The 19,245-nt window shown below is 34.6% G+C and overlaps 1 long non-coding RNA gene across 2 annotated transcripts in view; it reads right to left on the bottom strand.

Moving 5' to 3' along the window:
• LOC150103514 (uncharacterized) overlaps positions 1-19,245 on the bottom strand; it is a 49,116-nt gene that overhangs the window by 19,343 nt on the left and 10,528 nt on the right. For both annotated transcript variants that reach the window (XR_016548849.1, XR_016548848.1), the window contains exon 2: positions 16,251-16,298. This is a non-coding gene — a long non-coding RNA (uncharacterized LOC150103514). The remainder of the gene's footprint in view (positions 1-16,250; positions 16,299-19,245) is intronic.

The raw sequence follows: 19,245 nt of genomic DNA on the forward strand, positions 1-19,245 counted from the left end.
GCTTCTATCAAAAAATAACGTCGAAAAATAAAGCGTTCGCTCATTCTTGGGATATCTTATCTTCCAAAGCCAGATGAGAGAGTAAACTGCAAAGTACCAAAGGGAAAACATTTCGCATTAAGCTTATAAAATGCACTTTGATTTGAAGCGACCAGCCTCGTGCTTCCTGTAATTGCCCGACTTCTCCGCTCGGAGGACGTCATCTATCTATATTTCTCTTTTCCGCTTTTTTTTCTTTCTTTTTTTTTTTTTTTTTTTTTTTTTTTTGCATTTGCTCTCGGACTGACTTAAAGCCTTCACTCATTATCTTTAATGATTGGCTGCTTTCACTCCGTGTCCTCCCCCTTCCCCCAAGTTGACATTCGCAAAGTGCTATGAATGGAGATAAATTTTCTAAAGCGAAGTGTCCAACTAACTTTTGGAATAAATTATAATTCTCACTTTTCAAGGCTTCGGTAATTCCCAGAGGTCGTTAGCATCAAGAGGTGTGCGCGCGCGCTGCCGTAATCCTACCATTTCCGGAGTCTACTCGCTATCCCATCGATTTGACAGCAAGCGTGGAAATGTGACACGAAACCGGGGACTTCCCTTCACTGTAGTTTCTCTCCGAATACCGATATACATGGTGTCGGTAAATGCACAAGGTCTCTAGAGCACACGAACGCGCGTTAAGGTGTATTTTTCCAATAAACACCATATTTCAGACATTGTCAGATAAATAAGAGCAGCAAAACACGTCAGGATTACCAGCAATGGAACTAGGCAATCCTGACTTTACTGTTCTTTAGATAAATAAAGTTTCACCATTGCTTCGTATTTTAGGAATATTTCAGTGCACTCAAATATTTAATGTTTCGAATATAATTTTTCATTGAATAAATAAATTAAATTGTCTAAAACTATTTTATTAACAAAAAAAAAAAAAAGAGAGAGAGAACCGGTGCTCCTTTAGCTGTAACTAAAATTTTGGAAATCGATTAGCAGTCAATCTTCACTTCAGCCACCATCAATAGCCGAGGCTATGGCTGCCGATGATTTTGAAGGTATAAGGGTGAGTGAGAGTATGCTAAACACCTGCTGCCATCTAAAAACAACAAACAACCGTCTTAAAACAACAGACATTGTCAGAAATAGTGTAAGTTCTACGAATGAATTTTTTTAGGTGGGGAATTAAAAACTATTTCCAAGAGGGACCCCCCCCCCCCCCTTGAGGGCGCAAATTACAATTTTTTCAACTATGGGAGGTAAAAATTCATAGAAAACACTAAGCAAAGAATATGTACGTTACCACTTTTGTTTAATTAAGAGAAAGTTTCACACGCTTTTATTCGTTGAAGGTGCATGCAAATAAGAAAAGCACACACTTAACGCTTAGATGGCTATTTGTTAATAAAACGTTTTGGTTTCTAAGAAGAATTTTTATGATGGGGTTGTTAGGATACAAGCATCTGTTGAAAACATTTAAGTCGAATCTTACAAAAGGAATTTTTGGTCGTTGTGTCTGCTTTTGTTAATACGGATTTGTTTTTGCTTGAGCCTGCTTTTGTTTGAGGTTAATACGGATCTCACTGTTGAATTCATCTCTGTTCACAATACTCTCTGCAAATGATTTCTTGAATTAACGAAGACCCATTACCCATTAACAACAATGTTGATCATGATGTAACCTCAAATGGTTACACCTAATCTAGAATATTGTATGTACTTTAAACCATTGAATAAACAAAATATCATTTTATTTATAAATAAATAATATTTATAAAAAAATGGTGTATTGGAATTTTTTAAAATATTTATTTATATTTTAAGAAATAAGAAATTAAAGAAAATTCATAAGATAAAAAATAATTGGACATTAAATTTTATATTACTACAACTTATTATTTATTGCTATAGTCTTCCCCAAAGATCGACTGAAAACGTCCCTTTATATTAGGACTAGAATATACCATCACTATAACAGAGCAGATTTAGTATTAGTAAAGCAATTACGAGGTTACAGGATATCATTATATGTCACGTGTTCGAAAGATACTTTGCGTTTAGCATAACGAATAACGAAAATTTCTGCAGTGTTTTCGAAGAGAAATTTGCTATTTACAACAAAGAATGAACATTAACAATTTCTCTAAACGTGAAACACCTCAAATAGAAAGATATCATAAATATAGTATATTCTAGTCGTAAGGTAAACGAAACGTTGGTTGGAAGAGGGAGATGCGCTGATTGATTCATTCAATCCAATACCCTTGGAGGGTAATGGACAGCAATGCTGTAGCTAATGAAGTTCTAACTGAGGCTCGGCTATTGCTGTTACCCTCCTGCCATGATCAGAGCTTTAATAGCTCAATAACACCTTATCCCTACACTGTCCTCTACAGATAACGGGGAAGATGAAAAGCATTCTTGCTTCGCCCCTTTAAGCCAGTCCTTATAAGGACTAAACGAAACGTTTTCAGTAGATCTTTGGGGCAGACTTGTACTATTTCCTTCTCCTGGTAGATATATATATATAGGTCTTTGACAGGATGATTTAGAAATATATAGGTCTTTGACATGATGATTTAGAAATAATTCGCAAACGATGCAGACTGCAGCAATATATATATATATATATATATATATATAATAAATTATAGTAACATAAAATTTAATTTTCAATTATTTTTTATCTTACATATTTCTTTAATTTCATATTTTTAAAAATATCAAAAAAATTAAAAAAATATAATACACCATTTTTATTTTATCAAATATTATTTATTTATAAATATATGTTTTTATATGTTTTCATATTTTCATGAGGGGGAAATGCTGTAGCCAATGAAGTTCTAACTGAGGCTCGGCTATTGCCGTTACCCTCCTGCCATGATCAGAGCTTTAATAATGTTTTCATTTTCATATTTTCATAAACAATACGCACTGTGATTACTATTCTAGGTCAGGTGTATATCCAATGAGGTTGCATCTTGGTTAATGTTGCAATTGTAGTTTAGGACAGTGGTTCTTAACCTTTTAGTAGTCCCGCCCCCCCCCCCTCCCATCTGCGAAGATCTCTGCAGTGTTTTCAAAGAGAAATCTGTTATTTACAACCAAGAATTAATATTAGCAATTCTCTCTGAACGCGAAACATTTCAAATAGAAAGATTTCATAAATGTCTTATCCAATTTATTATTTTTTTTGTTTATTAGAGATGCATTAATATTATGAACAGTTGAGAATATGCAAACGAAAAAGAAATCCGCAATGTTTTCATAACTTTCCAGCAGGTGACAGGATTATACTAGCTATTACTGCATTTCAAGCAAATATGGCAGCTTTTCTGTTCGTTTCAATGTCACGTGAACAATGAATCGAGCTTCTTTTTTTTTCCTTTCCCAAATGTCACACAAAGTGACATATATCGACAGACGTCAATATATGTCAATTTTGTTCAACCATAAATAGATCGATGAGAATGATAACGGAAAGAGGTCAGCCAAGAACGTCAATGATTCTGAAATGCATTTAGTACACTTCCACGTTTCGCCTTTCCATGATTTATTCAAATCTGGTTGAACAGTATTTTAATTTTTGAAAGTGGGAGAATCATCATCGTCCTCTTATAGAGAGACAATCTGTCAATAAATGTCTGTCAAAATAAAGAATTGTGACATTCTAGAAGCAGAAAAATCTTATAAAATACTCCATTGTTCTAATGACGTAATCACAGAAGACATGCCATAACAGCTAGTCAAATGTCGCCATCTATCGTCATCAGTATGAACTAAAAATTAAAAAAAATGTAAGGATCCTTCTTTCGCTCGTATTTCTGCAAACATTTTGAAAAATAATTTTCTATCCATACCTATATTCAAACAATTCTAAGGAGAACTTGAAGATCAAATAATACATCAAGAAAAAATGTTGATGTACATTTGAAGAAGGATGCTCAGTGAAACACAAAACCGCTTCATTGATACAGGAGGGGAAATATTTAGATATAGAAGCAATAAAACTTATTTTAATAGAAGATTTGGAGAACACATTCAGCCTACAGTGCGTTTCGTAAAACAGCACCTGGTAACAAGAAATAAATAAAAAATAAAAGGAAAGCAAAAGAAAAATATCACTCACCTTGATCACTCACTTATTCTTTAGACAGCATCGAATGACTTCTTTTTGAACTGCAAGGTGTCTTTTTCTATCCATAGCTCATATTTACTTTGGGTAGAAAATGAAGCATCGAAAGACAAAGAAGTCTGCTCCGATCTTTTTTTTTTTTTTTATCATTTCAAGTACTTTCAGCGTATCATGTGTAACGAGGCAGCACTACTTCAGAAACACATAAAAATAGAGACTTATATAAAAAAAGGGTAAACAAAAACTGGTAGGGAAGCAGAAGTAGACACATGCATTCAACAGAAACAAATCGATCGATGTTGTTCATATACAAACCAACAAGAATGCCATATGAATGCACAATACTGACAGACATTGATTCTGAAATCATTTTGGTGTACAAATAATTGAAAAGAATGTCCTTGATTAATCATTCTAGTAAGATTTTATTGAAAGAAAATCCATGAAATAATCTAGAAGAAAAAATATAAAACTGCAGTTACAAATAATTGATTCGATCCCAGCGAAGTAATATTTTATCTTAAGTAAATAACTAAAAACAGAGCGTAGGAGTTAGACAAAATCATCAGTGATACTTCGTAGATATGTTTTTCTTAAAAAAAACAACAACAACTGAAATATGGATCAATGCAAATAACTTAAAGCTTATCAAAAAAGTAGAGTGAGATGTAAGCAAACGTCACATTAAAAAATGAAGCAATAAAAATAATCAAGATAAAAAAAACATCCATTTGTCGTATTCTCTGTAACATTTACATTAAAAATAATAAACAAAGCAGTAAATGAAAGAAAAGATGATGTGAGAGTTGATGGAGAAAACATGAATAATTTAAGATATGCAAATAACATCAGCTTGGTAGAAAGAGAACAGAGTCTTAAAAAACAGTTTTTTAAAAGCTAATGGAAATGAAAAATGGACTTTTCAATTAACTTAAAAGGCTCCAGTGATGTGCGGATGAGGAACTCTACGGATGAGGAACTATATATGTTGTATATATGCGGATGAGGAACTATATATATTGTATATATATATATATATATATATACAATATATATATATATATATATATATATATATATATATATATATATATATATACAATATATATATATATATATATATATATATATATATACAATATATATATATATATATATATATATATATACAATATATATATATATATATATATATATATATATATATATATATATATATATATACAATATATATATATATATATATATATATATATATATATATATATATATATATATATATATATATATATATATATATATATATGATGATGATCATTAGTTACGTGTTGTTTATTATTTTAACGGTATAATAGAACACAGAAACTAAGTAAATAATTAATTTATTAACTTGATGCTGATATTTCGCTGGTATTATAACCAGCATCTTCAGAGCACAAAAACACTGTTTGTCACAATACGCGAGACTAAAACAACATGGTGTACTTAAACAAAATTGTAGCAGCAACACAAAGACTAGAGTCCTGATTTTTTTTTTTTTTCAGATAGAGGGCGCCAAAATCAGGACTCTAGTCTTTGTGTTGCTGCTACAATTTTGTTTAAGTACACCATGTTGTTTTAGTCTCGCGTATTGTGACAAACAGTGTTTTTGTGCTCTGAAGACGCTGGTTATAATACCAGCGAAATATCAGCATGAAGTTAATAAATTAATTATTTACTTAGTTTCTGTGTTCTATTATACCGTTAAAATAATAAACAACATGTTCGACGAACACATAAGTCTGTCCACACGATCATTAGTTACATTGACTCGGTGATTAGATATGTTCATCTTTTTTTCACTGACTGAAACCGAGAAAACAGATAAGTTAATTTAATGGAGCACACAACATGTTTCGTCAAAAATGACTTCTGAGGTTGGTAACACTTAAAGCAAAAAAAAAAAAAAAAAAAACACTGTGCCATTATAATAACAGACTTGTAAACTGAAGTTAACTTTGAATTGTCGTTAAAGTCCGTTCTGTAGTTCTATTGTTGTGCAAATGCGAGCGTGTGAGTTCACGCGTACGCCAGAACCTAATGACAGAACTATGCGAGTCAGACTATAACTGAGGTTGCTGTTGATGTGAGAAGGGTCTAGAACAGGGGTCGGCAACCTGCGGCTCGCGAGCCACATGCGGCTCTTTGGATGTGAAGCTGCGGCTCTTTAGTTCCATACGCAAATATTATTTATTTTATCAAAAAAAAAAAAATTTAAAAATCGTTCTGAATCGATTAACGAGGATTAGGCACCGATTCTATCTCTCAGCCACTTGTACTCGCTTTTCACCGCACCCCTCCCCCGTGACACGCATCGTCACTGTCGTCAGTCCGTCGGAAGCTCTCGGAAGTTTATATGTTTGGCAATTTTCATTGATTTCGGCATAGCTGGGCATAACACCTTTACTCGTAAACTAAGTATCTAATATTTGCCAAAATTAAAAAAAAAAAACTAAAATGTGCAGACTGCGCCGTGATAAACACGTTCTGACAAGTCCGTTCGTGCCAGTCGGCGATCACCGCACACGGGAGGCGACCACAGATGCGACGAAACTATGTACTAATAGTCAATCAGTACGTGAGAGAGTGAGACAAACAGTGTTTCGTGTCTAAATTATTTATTTTAATAATTAAATTATTAGAGAATTATTTATTTTATTTAGGTAGGTATTTTTAATTGGGAAATATCGTTGTAAAATGTTTTTTGATAAATTATATTTCATTATGCCCAGCTTCTCGTATCCGCTAAAACAGTACAAGATAGAATAGCTAAAATGTCTTCAAATGTAACATATTTGCAGGTGGAAGATATTCAACCTTCTTCTGCCTTATCACTTGCTATAGATGAGTCTTGCGACATAAAAGACACGGCACAAGTTGCCCTTTTTGTCAGGTATATGTCTTCCCAAGGTCCAAAAGAAGAACTTCTAGGATTGCTACCGCTCTCGGGACAAACTAGAGGGGAAGATATAGCGAATGCCGTGCAAAAATGCCTTGAAGACAATAAAATCTTGTGGCTCTTTAAAAACTTTTTAAATTTTTGTGGCTCTTTAAAAACTTTTTAAATTTTTGTGGCTCTTTAAAAACTTTTTAAATTTTTGTGGCTCTTTAAAAACTTTGAAATTTTGTAAATTGTAATTTTTGACTCTTCCGACTCAAAAGGTTGCCGACCCCGGGTCTAGAACAATTTCTTTGGATTCCACTATGCGCAGGTTCCACTTCATCGTGACAAATATAAACGTTTGATGTTGCGTTCCAATCTACTCCGTGTTGGCGGCCTTCATCGTGTGTGTTCACTGAAAATAAGACGTGACTTGAGAGTGCGCTTGCTCTGATTCTATTGTATGAAACGTCTCTCTGATATTCCTTACTCATCGGACCAACTTCACATCATCTTTTTTCATTCTACATATCACCCTCTGACCTTTGCTACAGAGTCTTCCCCATATCGATTCCCTTTTTAGTGAATACATTCCCTCAATTCTTCAAAAATGCACGAACCAACTCCTTTCTTCTTTCTCTAATCACTTACTTATACACAGCATTGCCATGTTATAAGTTTTAAGATCTGCAACACAACACCCCCCCACACACACACACAGAAAGTTACTACGTAGGCAGTCACAAAGTTTTAGCTCGTGTGTGTGTGTGGGGGGGGATTAATAATATAACACGCACACACGCACACACACACACACACACGCACACACATGATCCAAAACATTATGAACACCTACTCTATCTAATAGCGTATGGGGGGCCCTCTTGGTCGAGATAACCACTTGCACCCATAATGCTGGAGCCAATGAAGTTCTAACTGAGGCTAGGCCATTGCTGTTACCCTCCTGCCATGATCAGAGCTTTAATAGCTCAATAACACCTTATCCCTACACTTTCCTCTACAGATAACGGGGAAGATGAAAAGCATTCTTGCTTCGCCAGTTTAAGCCAGTCCTTATAAGGACTATAAAGTCTTCATGTTGTTGTGGTGATCTGTGTTAGGAGAGAACGTATGACGGTCGTGGATTTTCTTCTCGGTAGAACGTGTTAGTCAAATATGAGAAACTCTGGTTTTGTAGTGTAGCTGCTAGATTAACTAGCAGAGACGTGATTAAAGTTATTAAATTGCGGATTATACTGTATTTAAGAACAGCAGCACAGGTAAGTGGACTGTAATTGCAACGAGGGCGATTCGTTAGGCCTAACAGCCGCTAGAATCGCCATTGTTAGCACGTCTAATTCAGATCCATATACTTGCAGGATTTTCTTGCGTTTATACGCAAATCATTAATGATGAATGTGTTAGATTTGGACGCGCTCACAGATTCTCTGGATGAAGAGCCAGCGCTTATTCTTGTAAATAAACTTCGAAAGAAGTTTAAGCTCAAATGGCCATCAAACATGATAGATCCTGACATCATTATAGACTCTCTAGATAAAGGGCTGGCATTCAGCTTCATAAAGAAAATAAGTTCGAGCTTGAATGGCCCGGCTTCCTAAATTTTTACTCTTTACCCGAGACCGATGAAGATCAAAATGAAGACGCTCCTCAAATGGAGGAAAAATTAAATCTAGTAATCTCGGACTCTACTCATTCAGATCAAGGAGAGACGCACGCGCGCAAAACTCTCGCCTCGGAGTCAGCAAACGAAAATGGCATGGATGAAGATGCCCCCCAACACAGATTCCTCTGCCTCCCCCAATGAAAAGGTACCTCCAGTCATTCTTAGGGAAAAGCAGAGATGGACAGCCTTAAGAACCACCATGGCCAACCTGCAGATAAATTACTCCACTGCCAAGAACACAGAGGAGGGCATCAAAATTCAGCCCGCTACAGTGACTGACTATAGAAATTTAACCAAGGAGTTGGATGTAAGAGGTATACAATATCATACCTTCACACTTACCTCGGAAAAAAATTTAAAAGTGGTACTCCGAGGAGTATCAGAAGACATTGAAATAGCTGCTGACCCCAACATGCAAGATCTGCCTCCCATAAAGGTCAGCAGAACGTACAGATCAAACAAGACCCCTATGCCTCTGGTATTGGTGGAAATACAGAATATCTATAAAAATATTTATAATGTGAAGACAATCTGTGAGCTTAAGGTCTCACCGGAGCCACTTAGGAAGAGGGCCTCTTCTGGGAAGTGCCATAGATGGCAAAAATTTCGTCATGTCCAGAAGTTTTACATGGCGGACATTCCGCACAATCCAATGTTATCTATCATTTCCCTATACGCAGACAACACAGCTATACTAGCCAGATCTATTGAACCGCACCTTGACACCAAGAAACTGCAAGAAAACCTGCAGAGATTAGAGCACTGGTTCTCGGAATGAAGATTGCAATTAAACCCTCAGAAGAGTATCGCCATGCTCTTCACTAAAAACTCAATATTTCCCAAAGATGACATCTTCTTATTTAATATCAAGATTCACTGGCAGAAGCAGAAGCCAAATATCTGAGTGTACTGCTGGGCAGAAAACTAACCTTCAGTCCACATATAAAAGCCTCATGTACAAAAGCATCAAGAGTCATTGCACAGCTTTACCCTCTCATCAATAGGAAAAGCAAGCTGGATACCAAAATAAAACTGCTCCTTTATCAGATGATTAATCGACCCATTATTACTTATGCATCTCCAGCCAGGAGCCACACCTCAAGTACAAATATCCTCAAACTACAGAGAGAGAGAGAGAGAGAGAGAGAGAGAGAGAGAGAGAGCAAAACAAATGTCTCCGCATGATCTTAAGCGTACCATGGTATGTCAGAAATGTCCAACTCCACCGGGATACAAATATCCCCTACATCTACTCTTTCCTGCAGTCTTCGGCAGTAAAGTTCTTCTCAGCATCCTCATCACATCCAAATGAATTAGTGCAACAAGCAGCAAATTATGATGAAACAGACTTCTCCAAATATAGGAGACCCAAGGCCATCCTACTTCCAAATGAAGATCTTTAAATCGCACCCACTCAGACAGAGCACTTAGCTCATAAACGTTTCCTCACACAACAACCTTATCAAATAGCAGGGATTATAAAAAGCATTCTGCTTCACCCTTATAGTCAGCAATGTCTTGATGGGGTCTTGATCTTCATGTTGTTGTGAATCGACCGTGAGATGCGGTGATTATACCCTTGGAGGGTAATGGATGGCAATGCTGTAGCTAATGAAGTTCTCACTGAGGCTCGGCTATTGCTGTTATCCTCCTGCCATGATCAGAGCTTTAATAGCTCAATAACACCTTATCCCTACACTGTCCTCTACAGATAACGGGGAAGATGAAAAGCATTCTTGCTTCGCCCGTTTAAGCCAGTCCTTATAAGGACTATAAGGTCTTCATGTTGTACAATTACAGTCTTTAGTGTAACATTTAATCTTGCTTACATGATTGAAAGTAGTGAATTTCTATAGTTTCTTTGTGTAATTTACACAAATTATAAGGTTATTTTTAAAAGTAAGCATACGTGGACGCTTATTATTAGTATCTATATTATATTAATACCCTGTGATGACATACATATATGATTATGAATTAGCGGATTAAACTGTCTTCTTCCCAACCAAATAAATAATTTCTTACTTCTCTTTTATATATTTTATATATACATTTTTACAACGGAAACAATTATATAATCTTATGGTCTTTTTTTGTTTAAGAATCAAAAGAACGAAAAATGAAATACGAATTTATAAACACATATTTTCTTGATATTTCTACATCCTTTTATTAACTAACTTTACGCTCTACATAATAGAACTTTTTTATTATGTGTAAATTAATTTTTTTTCATGTCAAGGAAATCATAAATAAAATTCCACATCGTTCTAGAAAACAAGTTTGTAGAGTTGTAGTTTTTCTAGTAAGAACGTGCGTGAAAAATAAAAATTGCGACATATTTGAACAATACTTCTCATAAATGTTCTAACAAATCACATTAAGTACAATCCTTTGTGATTCATGTTTCTCCGATAAGCCACACCTCTAAGGAATTCTAAAGAAAAACACGGTTCTTAGAAATCTGTCAGTAAGGTGAAAATTAATGATGTCTTTATCTTCAGTCAGGGACAAGACTTAAAAGTGAAGAAATCCTTCCGATTCACTTTCTTCCTAACTACCGCGGAATTAAAGTACCGCTATCACCTCACTTCCTGTTGTCGAAGTCACCAAACGCTACCGGATCTGTTGGCTAATTGCCAACAATATGGCTAAGTCTAACTGAACGCTGTTGTCATCAGCAAATGAATGCTTAATTGCGTTGGACAGAGAATGGCGTGAGACGTTCATTTTCTGGATGAAGAGTGTGTGTGTGTATGTCCCGTTATTATCCAATTCATCTAACCATAACGGGCCAGCTGAATTGTTGATTGTTCGCCCAAATAAAGGGACATTACGCTTATCTATGTACTTCCTTGCATCACAGCTTGGTTTTAAGCCAATTAAACACCATGATAATTGGAGTCCTCGGTATATAGAATGACAGTGACATGGCGGTGGCAATCATGGATCAAGTCTGACGGCTTTAATGACAAGACGCGAACACATACACTCATCAGCTGTCTTATTAGTAACACCGATAAACTTGAAGTCTTTCCGAAGTCGATCGGCAAATGGAATTCTTAGAACAAATCAAGTCGCATTTAAAAGCATAACTTAAAGGTTGAAATGGTGAAAATGATGAGATTCTGAAGAGTTTTGAGATACTTCAAGAAAGGAAAGAGTTAACAAATGATCTCATCTTAAGGGGGGTGGGAGAGATGAATAAAAGAAATAAAACTTCTGCAAGATGTCTTGTTCTAGATAAGGTAAATAGACCCAATCAATGTACCGTCTAGGAAGCGACTCAAAGCTTTTTAGAATTATGCTTTAATTATAAAATATGTTTTAAGTATTTACTAAAATAAAGAGCCAAAAGGCTTCACTTCGGCGATGCAAAATTATCTAAAATAAGTGGATATTAAATCCAACACCATTTCAAAGCCGAATAGAGAAACTATAAAAGTTGCATAAGATGCGGTGATTTATTTTATATGAGACGCCCATATAGGGTAACGGTTGGCAATGCTGAACCAATGAAGTTTAACTGAGGTTCGGCTGTTACTGTTATCCTGGGTTAATGAGTTCGCTCTCTGCCCTAAGGGAGCACTTTGAGTCTCCTGGGAAGGTGTTCTCCGGCACGGCCCGCTGAGGGGCTTTGTCGGTGAATTATTTTCCTCGGAATTTGAGCGGTTCTGCTCAGTGGTCGGGGAGCCCGTCACTGAGTGGAACCAACGCTGAGATTAGGACGGTCTTTCGCCCACTATGGAGTGGCCTAGAGACTAGAGATCGCCCGTATTTTTGAGATTTCACCTTTACTTATACTTATACTTACATAGTCGGTGATTGATTCATTCAATTCAATACCCTTGGAGGGTAATGGATGGCAATGCTGTAGCCAATGAAGTTCTAACTGAGGTTCGGCTATTGCTTTTACCCTCCTGCCATGATCAGAGCCTTAATAGCTCAATAACACCTTATCCCTACACTGTCCTCTACAGATAACGGGGAATATGAAAAGCATTCTTGCTTCGCCCCTTTAAGCCAGTCCTTATAAGGATCAGGTAGCAATGAGGCGAGGAAAGTCCTTTTTAGGATTCCAGGACAAATGGCAATACTGCCAATGAAGTTTTAACTGAGGCTCGGCTATTGCCGTTACCCAGCCATGACTAGAGCGTTTAGCTCAATAACACCCCATCCACACAGATTTTCTTCATTCAGATGACGGGATAAAGAGTCAAGGACTCAGTCCATCGCCCAGTTCTTTTAAGAACTGACCAGGTAGCTAGGGGACTGGGTGATGAGTGATTGATTCACTCATCACCCAGTCAGCAGCGCTTGCCAAAAATTTACCAATCGATTTGCTGACGTGCCGGGCAGTTTTTAATAGGGGAAAAATTAATAGAAAATTAATTTAACTTAATTTATTTATTTATACATTTATAATATTTTATAAATAATATTTTATTTTATTTATAATATTTATTTATATATTTTTATAATATTATTCAGTGTAAAACTGATTATTGTATTATTAAATTGATTTTTATTATGTTGGTTTGAAGAAAAAAACCAGTAGTGAGAAAAAATATTTATGCATTGTAACTCACCATCGAAGTTAGCAAGAGAAGCAGCAGAAGAATGTCAAGTTGTCAGCGAAACGCTTACCATATTTATTCGAATATAAATGGCACCCCTGATTTTACTTTACGTAAAAAGACATGAAAAAGTGTTGCATATGCCTCGCACACGAAAAAATGTCTAAATATGTTCATAGTAACTCGCTCCCTGCGGTTAACAACACACCCTCCCCAACAGCCATTATACTGCAGATGCAAGAAAAACAAGTAGTTTTATTTCATCCCTGATTAAGGTACGGAGGCTTTTGCAATCTGTGAAATATATTTCTCAACAAATAGTGCAATTAGAAACAGCTGGAATAAAAACGGCCCTAACTAATGAATCGCATGTTCCCTCTCACAGAAACTATGCTGTATAGACTGAAGAAAAACCATATGTTGCACCGGAAACACAGTATCTAACTAAAAACTCTTGTCCAATTTTTCAATTACAAGAAATAAGTGTTTGTTTTATTGCATTTGAAATTCTCGATGTCATTATGACAGATCACAAAGGCTTGCTTCAAATAAAATTCTACTACAAATTGAAATATGCCATATATGCATGTATAAGTTCCCATGCCAGTTCAAATGCAAACAAGCAGCAATAAAAGTCAACCAAAGGTTGAATCTTTGTGTGAGTTGAGCCCACCGATAAAGAGAAGTTCCAACAGAATGATAAATGATACCCCGTCGTGAATGTGTTAAAACTAAGAAATATATAGTGAATGTTGTTATGACAGTTTTACATGTTATGGAATTCGGTTGAAGAGAATTAGCATTTCAACTCAACAATTGTAGGTTGCCTTTGGGTCGCGCGACCTTTTGTTAATACCGCACCAATCACATGCACATCTTCATAGCTGCTCTCTGGTGTAAATACAAAATTTAACTTGTACGTATTGTAACTATTAAAAATAATATTGAATAATTCATAAGCGTATAAAAGGATATCACCTGTAAATCGTTGACGTGCCAGGAAAATTCTCGGACGTGCCACCTCTGGCACGCGTGGCATAGGTTCGCCATCTATGCCCTAGCCGAACAGTATGGGTGACGACGAAAACCAATGCGTTTGAAACAGCTGTCAGGCTAGTCATACCTTATAATGAACCAATAGGAGGCGAATATACGGACGCTGACAGCGTTCGTCATCACATATGGTTCGACTAGGGCAACTCGTAGTATGGCGGCGGTGTATTCTACCTAGCTCTCTGGTCAACTTTCGCATGAAACATTTATAGTTTCTGTACTCGGCTTTGAAATGATGTTGGATTTAATATCCACTTATTTTAGATATTTTAAGTATATTTTTAAAACTGAAATTGAGTCGGTCTCACAAGGAGGTAGTAGAGTTTTCAAAGAAGCCTGTATATACACACACACACACACACGCACAGATTTTATTATTTTTTGTTACTTGTTTCTTTGTTAGAGTGAAGACAGTGGAGAAATTACGAAATAAAATATGTGACAAAAATAATTTATCGTGTACTTCGTTTTTATAATACGTTCAAACATTGTTGGCTGTAAATTACAAATTCTGAAAGCAAAAACTGTGCGGGCAGTTACCTAATTGTACCTAAGTATCTAACGATTAGAGCAGTGGCGGCCCGTACATAAACACTGTGGCACAGCAGTACCCTCAAGGAAAAAATGAAAAAATTAAATTTTGTTTGTTCATAAATAATGCTTACAACATTATATAAATGCAATACATGTTAAAGGTTACAGCTTATGTTTTGACATTGATTGAATAGTTAATAATTGGAATTGTTTGATTAACGCTTTAAATTACAAAACAAATGCACTGCGATCTAACGCCGATATTCGTTTGCGTTTGTCATCGCACGTTACATCATTCCCACACTGCTCAAACGGCAGTGTATCTTTAGTATGCTTACGCGCCTTATTTCTGTGAGATATGAAACGTTCGTTATTGATACGTGTGCGTGGTGAACTATTTTTTGTAAATCTTATTTTATTTGTTAAAATAACATATAATTATTTATTTATTATAGATAGAAAGCTGAATTATGACGAGTGTCACTGTTGAAAATATGAAAATAATTATATTTTTTCAATTATCGTTACACGAAACAAATGCACTGCGATCTAACGCCGATATTCGTTTGCACTTGTCATTGCTATTGATACGAAATTTTTATTATTGGTGTTTGTTCGTGGTGAGGATGAAATATTTTCTTTTTTTTTTTTTTTTTTTTTTTTGAAATTACAATGCATAGTAACCTTGTACAATTGAATTACTATCTCAGAATTCTAAATAACAATGAATTATGCATAGGATCTCGTAGGAGTGAGTGGGTGTTAGTTTTGTATAGATTTCAAGACATTCGTTATTTTTTTATTTGTACTCAGTTATGTTGTGGACTTGTTTGTAGATTTTTTTTTTTTTTTCACTTTCGTGTATTTTCTTAAAAAGTTGGATTCCCAAGAATTTCCTCTAGCGTATCAGCCTGTTTCTTTTATTATTTAATTCAGGATTGCACTATATGGTTGACTTTTCCCATTTACTATTGCCCAGAATTACCTTAATACTTCGATATGAATCAGAAATTGCATGTATGTATTTAGTTTATATAGACAATGTATCTTGATATACATTGTCTATAAACTATAGACATTGCACCATTAAAGAATATGGCCATTACTTTGTTGTTCATCATTCTGTTCATATTATGCTCTGAGTTGTAATAGTTTATCGATTATATTTATATGTGATGCCGCTTACGCTCTCTGTTAGTATTTTTTGTTCAAAAATTCAATTAATGATTATAAAAATGACATATAAAATAATAAAATATTAGCTTCTGTTAAATTAAAAAATAATTATATAAATGATAATCTTTTAAATTATATTAATTTTGAAAATTTAAAATTCTGTTAAATTTACAATTCACTTACATTTTTTTTTTCTCTTGAAATTTATTCTTAATATCCTCTTTCGTAGTTCTGAAATTGAAGACTTTAATTAAATATAATTTTCTATAAACTGAATTTCACAGCAGGTGGCGCGTGTCATTTATTTGCATTCTATTCTAATAAGTTTGATATATGCATTGATGATAAAACTACAGGTCTTCTAATAGAGCTTAAAAACTAATTTTCTCCACTTAATCGTTTTCTTTTCACTTAAATTATACTATTTGCTTTCCTAAATTGAAGTTAAACACCAAACTTTAGCCATAAATTAGGAATATTTCTACATTTAATTTATGTTCTGTATTTATCTATGGTGCTAGTGGGTAACCATATTATTTCAGAGCTGCTCATGAGTGACGTCACCCTATTAATGCTCTTTTATTCATTTCTATTTATTTTAATGATTGGTGTTCAAGAGATACTTTACAGCTTCAAATAAAATAAATAAAAAAAAAAGACTGTTTTTGTTTAAATTGTTAATAAATTATTTTAATTAATTATAAAATAGTGTAAGAATATTATTAAATGAAATAAATAAAAATAACTTGAAAATACTGAATGTGTTATAATCGAAATAATGTATAAATAACAGATAGAAAAACAAATAAATTGCAATAAATAAATAAATTGGAAAAAAATAAATAAAATACAAAATAATTTTAACTGTGGTCAAGCAATTGGATACTCAATATTCAAAGTGACGTTATAGTATTATCATAGAATTTACTCAAGATTAAATAATTCATTTACATTTTGTAGTTAATGAAATATCTTTTACTTAAGAAATAGCTTTGGATGATAATAATAGTTTAAAAAAATAAACATAGTTTAAAATAATGAGAGTCACTTCAACTAACACCAAAATAAATCTTGCATTTGATTTCTATAAAATTACAATACCCATCAATGAGAATTAGAGGAGGTGACTCCAAAGTTGAACAATCGACCGTGAGATGCGGTGATTGATTCATTCAATCCAATACCCTTGGAGGGTAATGGATGGCAATGCTGTAGCCAATGAAGTTCTAACTGAGGCTCGGCTATTGATGTTACCCTCCTGCCATGATCAGAGCTTTAATAGCTCAATAACATCTTATCTCTATACTGTCCTCTACAGATAACGGGGAATATGAAAAGCATTCTTGCTTCGCCTCTTTAAGCCAGTCCTTATCCGCTTCGCCTCTTTAAGCCAGTCCTTATCCGCTTCGCCTCTTTAAGCCAGTCCTTATCCTTACAAGAATGAGAATTAGAAGGATTCTTGAAGGGATGTAGTCCTTTTTAGGACTTCCAGGGTAACGGATGGCAATGCTGTAGCCAATGAAGTTTTAAAGAGGCTCGGCTATTGCCGTTACCCAGCCATGACTAGAGCTTTTAGCACAACAACACCCCATCCACACAGATTTTCTTCATTCAGATGACGGGATAAAAAGTCAAGGACTCAGTCCATTTCCCAGTTCTTTTAAGATAGTCCTTTTTAGGACTTCCAGGGTAACAGATGACAATGCTGTAGCCAATGAAATTTTAAAGAGGCTCGGCTATTGCCGTTACCCAGCCATGACTAGAGCTTTTAGCTCAACAACACCCCATCCACACAGATTTTCTTCATTCAGATGACGGGATAAAAAGTCAAGGACTCAGTCCATTTCCCAGTTCTTTTAAGAACTTTAAGAAAAGATTTGTTATCTGAAGATAATAACAAGTTGTTGTTTAATAGCCATTTGTTTTTCATTCAAATCAAATTGCAATAATTTTCATGAAGAAATTAACATCATTTGTTATCTATTACTATTACTAAATAATAATTATGATAACAATTTTCAGAAAAAATTAACATAATTTGTTAGCTATTACTAAAGATTTCGAGGTAGAATTAAAGGATAAAAATATCAATTTAAAAAACAAAATACTTAAAGGAAAAAATATATATTTGTAAATCAGTGAAATATTGGAGTGTGAAAGGACTGACAATGTTTGGGACTTTATAAGATTTATTAGATTCCATCAATCTGTTTCAAATTTTCTACTTGATAGTTTTATGAACTGAAATCCGTATAGAGTTAATTACATCCAATTATATGGTCATGATGTTAATGCTTGTAGTGTCCTTTGTGTACACCAAAGAGTGGTCTTAAATTAGGGTATCCCCTTTACAGGTACCATAGAAAAACAGGATAGCAGGTTTTTGACAGCGAGAGCTCATCCACTCTATCTTGTTGACTGAAGGTTTGAAGTAGAAAAAAAAATTAAGAAAAAATCTTATGAAACAGAGTCAGTTTAGAGCGAATATCAGACAATTCGAGGTGAAATAAATAAAAATGAATCAAAAATTTAATTGAGATAATTAATAATAGAAACACCGTCCAATGATTATCATCATCCCCGCATGCTGAAGTATTCATTTCCCAAGGCTTTCTTTACACATATCTTAGACATTTCCGGGATTTCCAACCCAGTTTTTATTTTATTTTATTTTTTTATTTCCTCCTACAGTAAGCGATCATAATATAATTTCCTAGAAATGCATGACGTAGTGATCGTTGGGAATTTCGCCATCATTTCTGTTGTTATTGGTGTTTTATTCACCCTGTTGCTGTAGGATTAATTGCATAATGACGCGAATTCTCAAATTGTAGCCTTTTGTTAGCCTGTTATTTCGAGACATTTGTCTGCAAAGCCAGTATGGAGATTCCCCCTCGAATAAGAGCCTTGGAAACCAGTCCCCGAAGGTCTTCTTAGAAACGAAGAACAACTTTCAGCATTAAAAATCCATTTGTTATCCAATCTTTCACTGTTCTATTAGTGAATCATAGTTCCGTCAACTGTTTTTTAGAGGACAGTGAACGAATGGGCTTTTGTTTTACATTAAAACAAGTGAATGTCCTTTAGTGGACAAAACAGGAAGTCCTGAAGGTTTGCAGCAACAGCAACTTTAATGTAGTTCTAAACACATAGTTGACTATATAATTATCAGCTGGGT

Source organism: Typopeltis vanoorti, chromosome 9 (assembly GCF_054136105.1).
Source record: "Typopeltis vanoorti isolate ZY-2024b chromosome 9, IOZ_Tvanoo_1.0, whole genome shotgun sequence".
NCBI classification, from domain to species: Eukaryota; Metazoa; Arthropoda; class Arachnida; order Uropygi; family Thelyphonidae; genus Typopeltis; species Typopeltis vanoorti.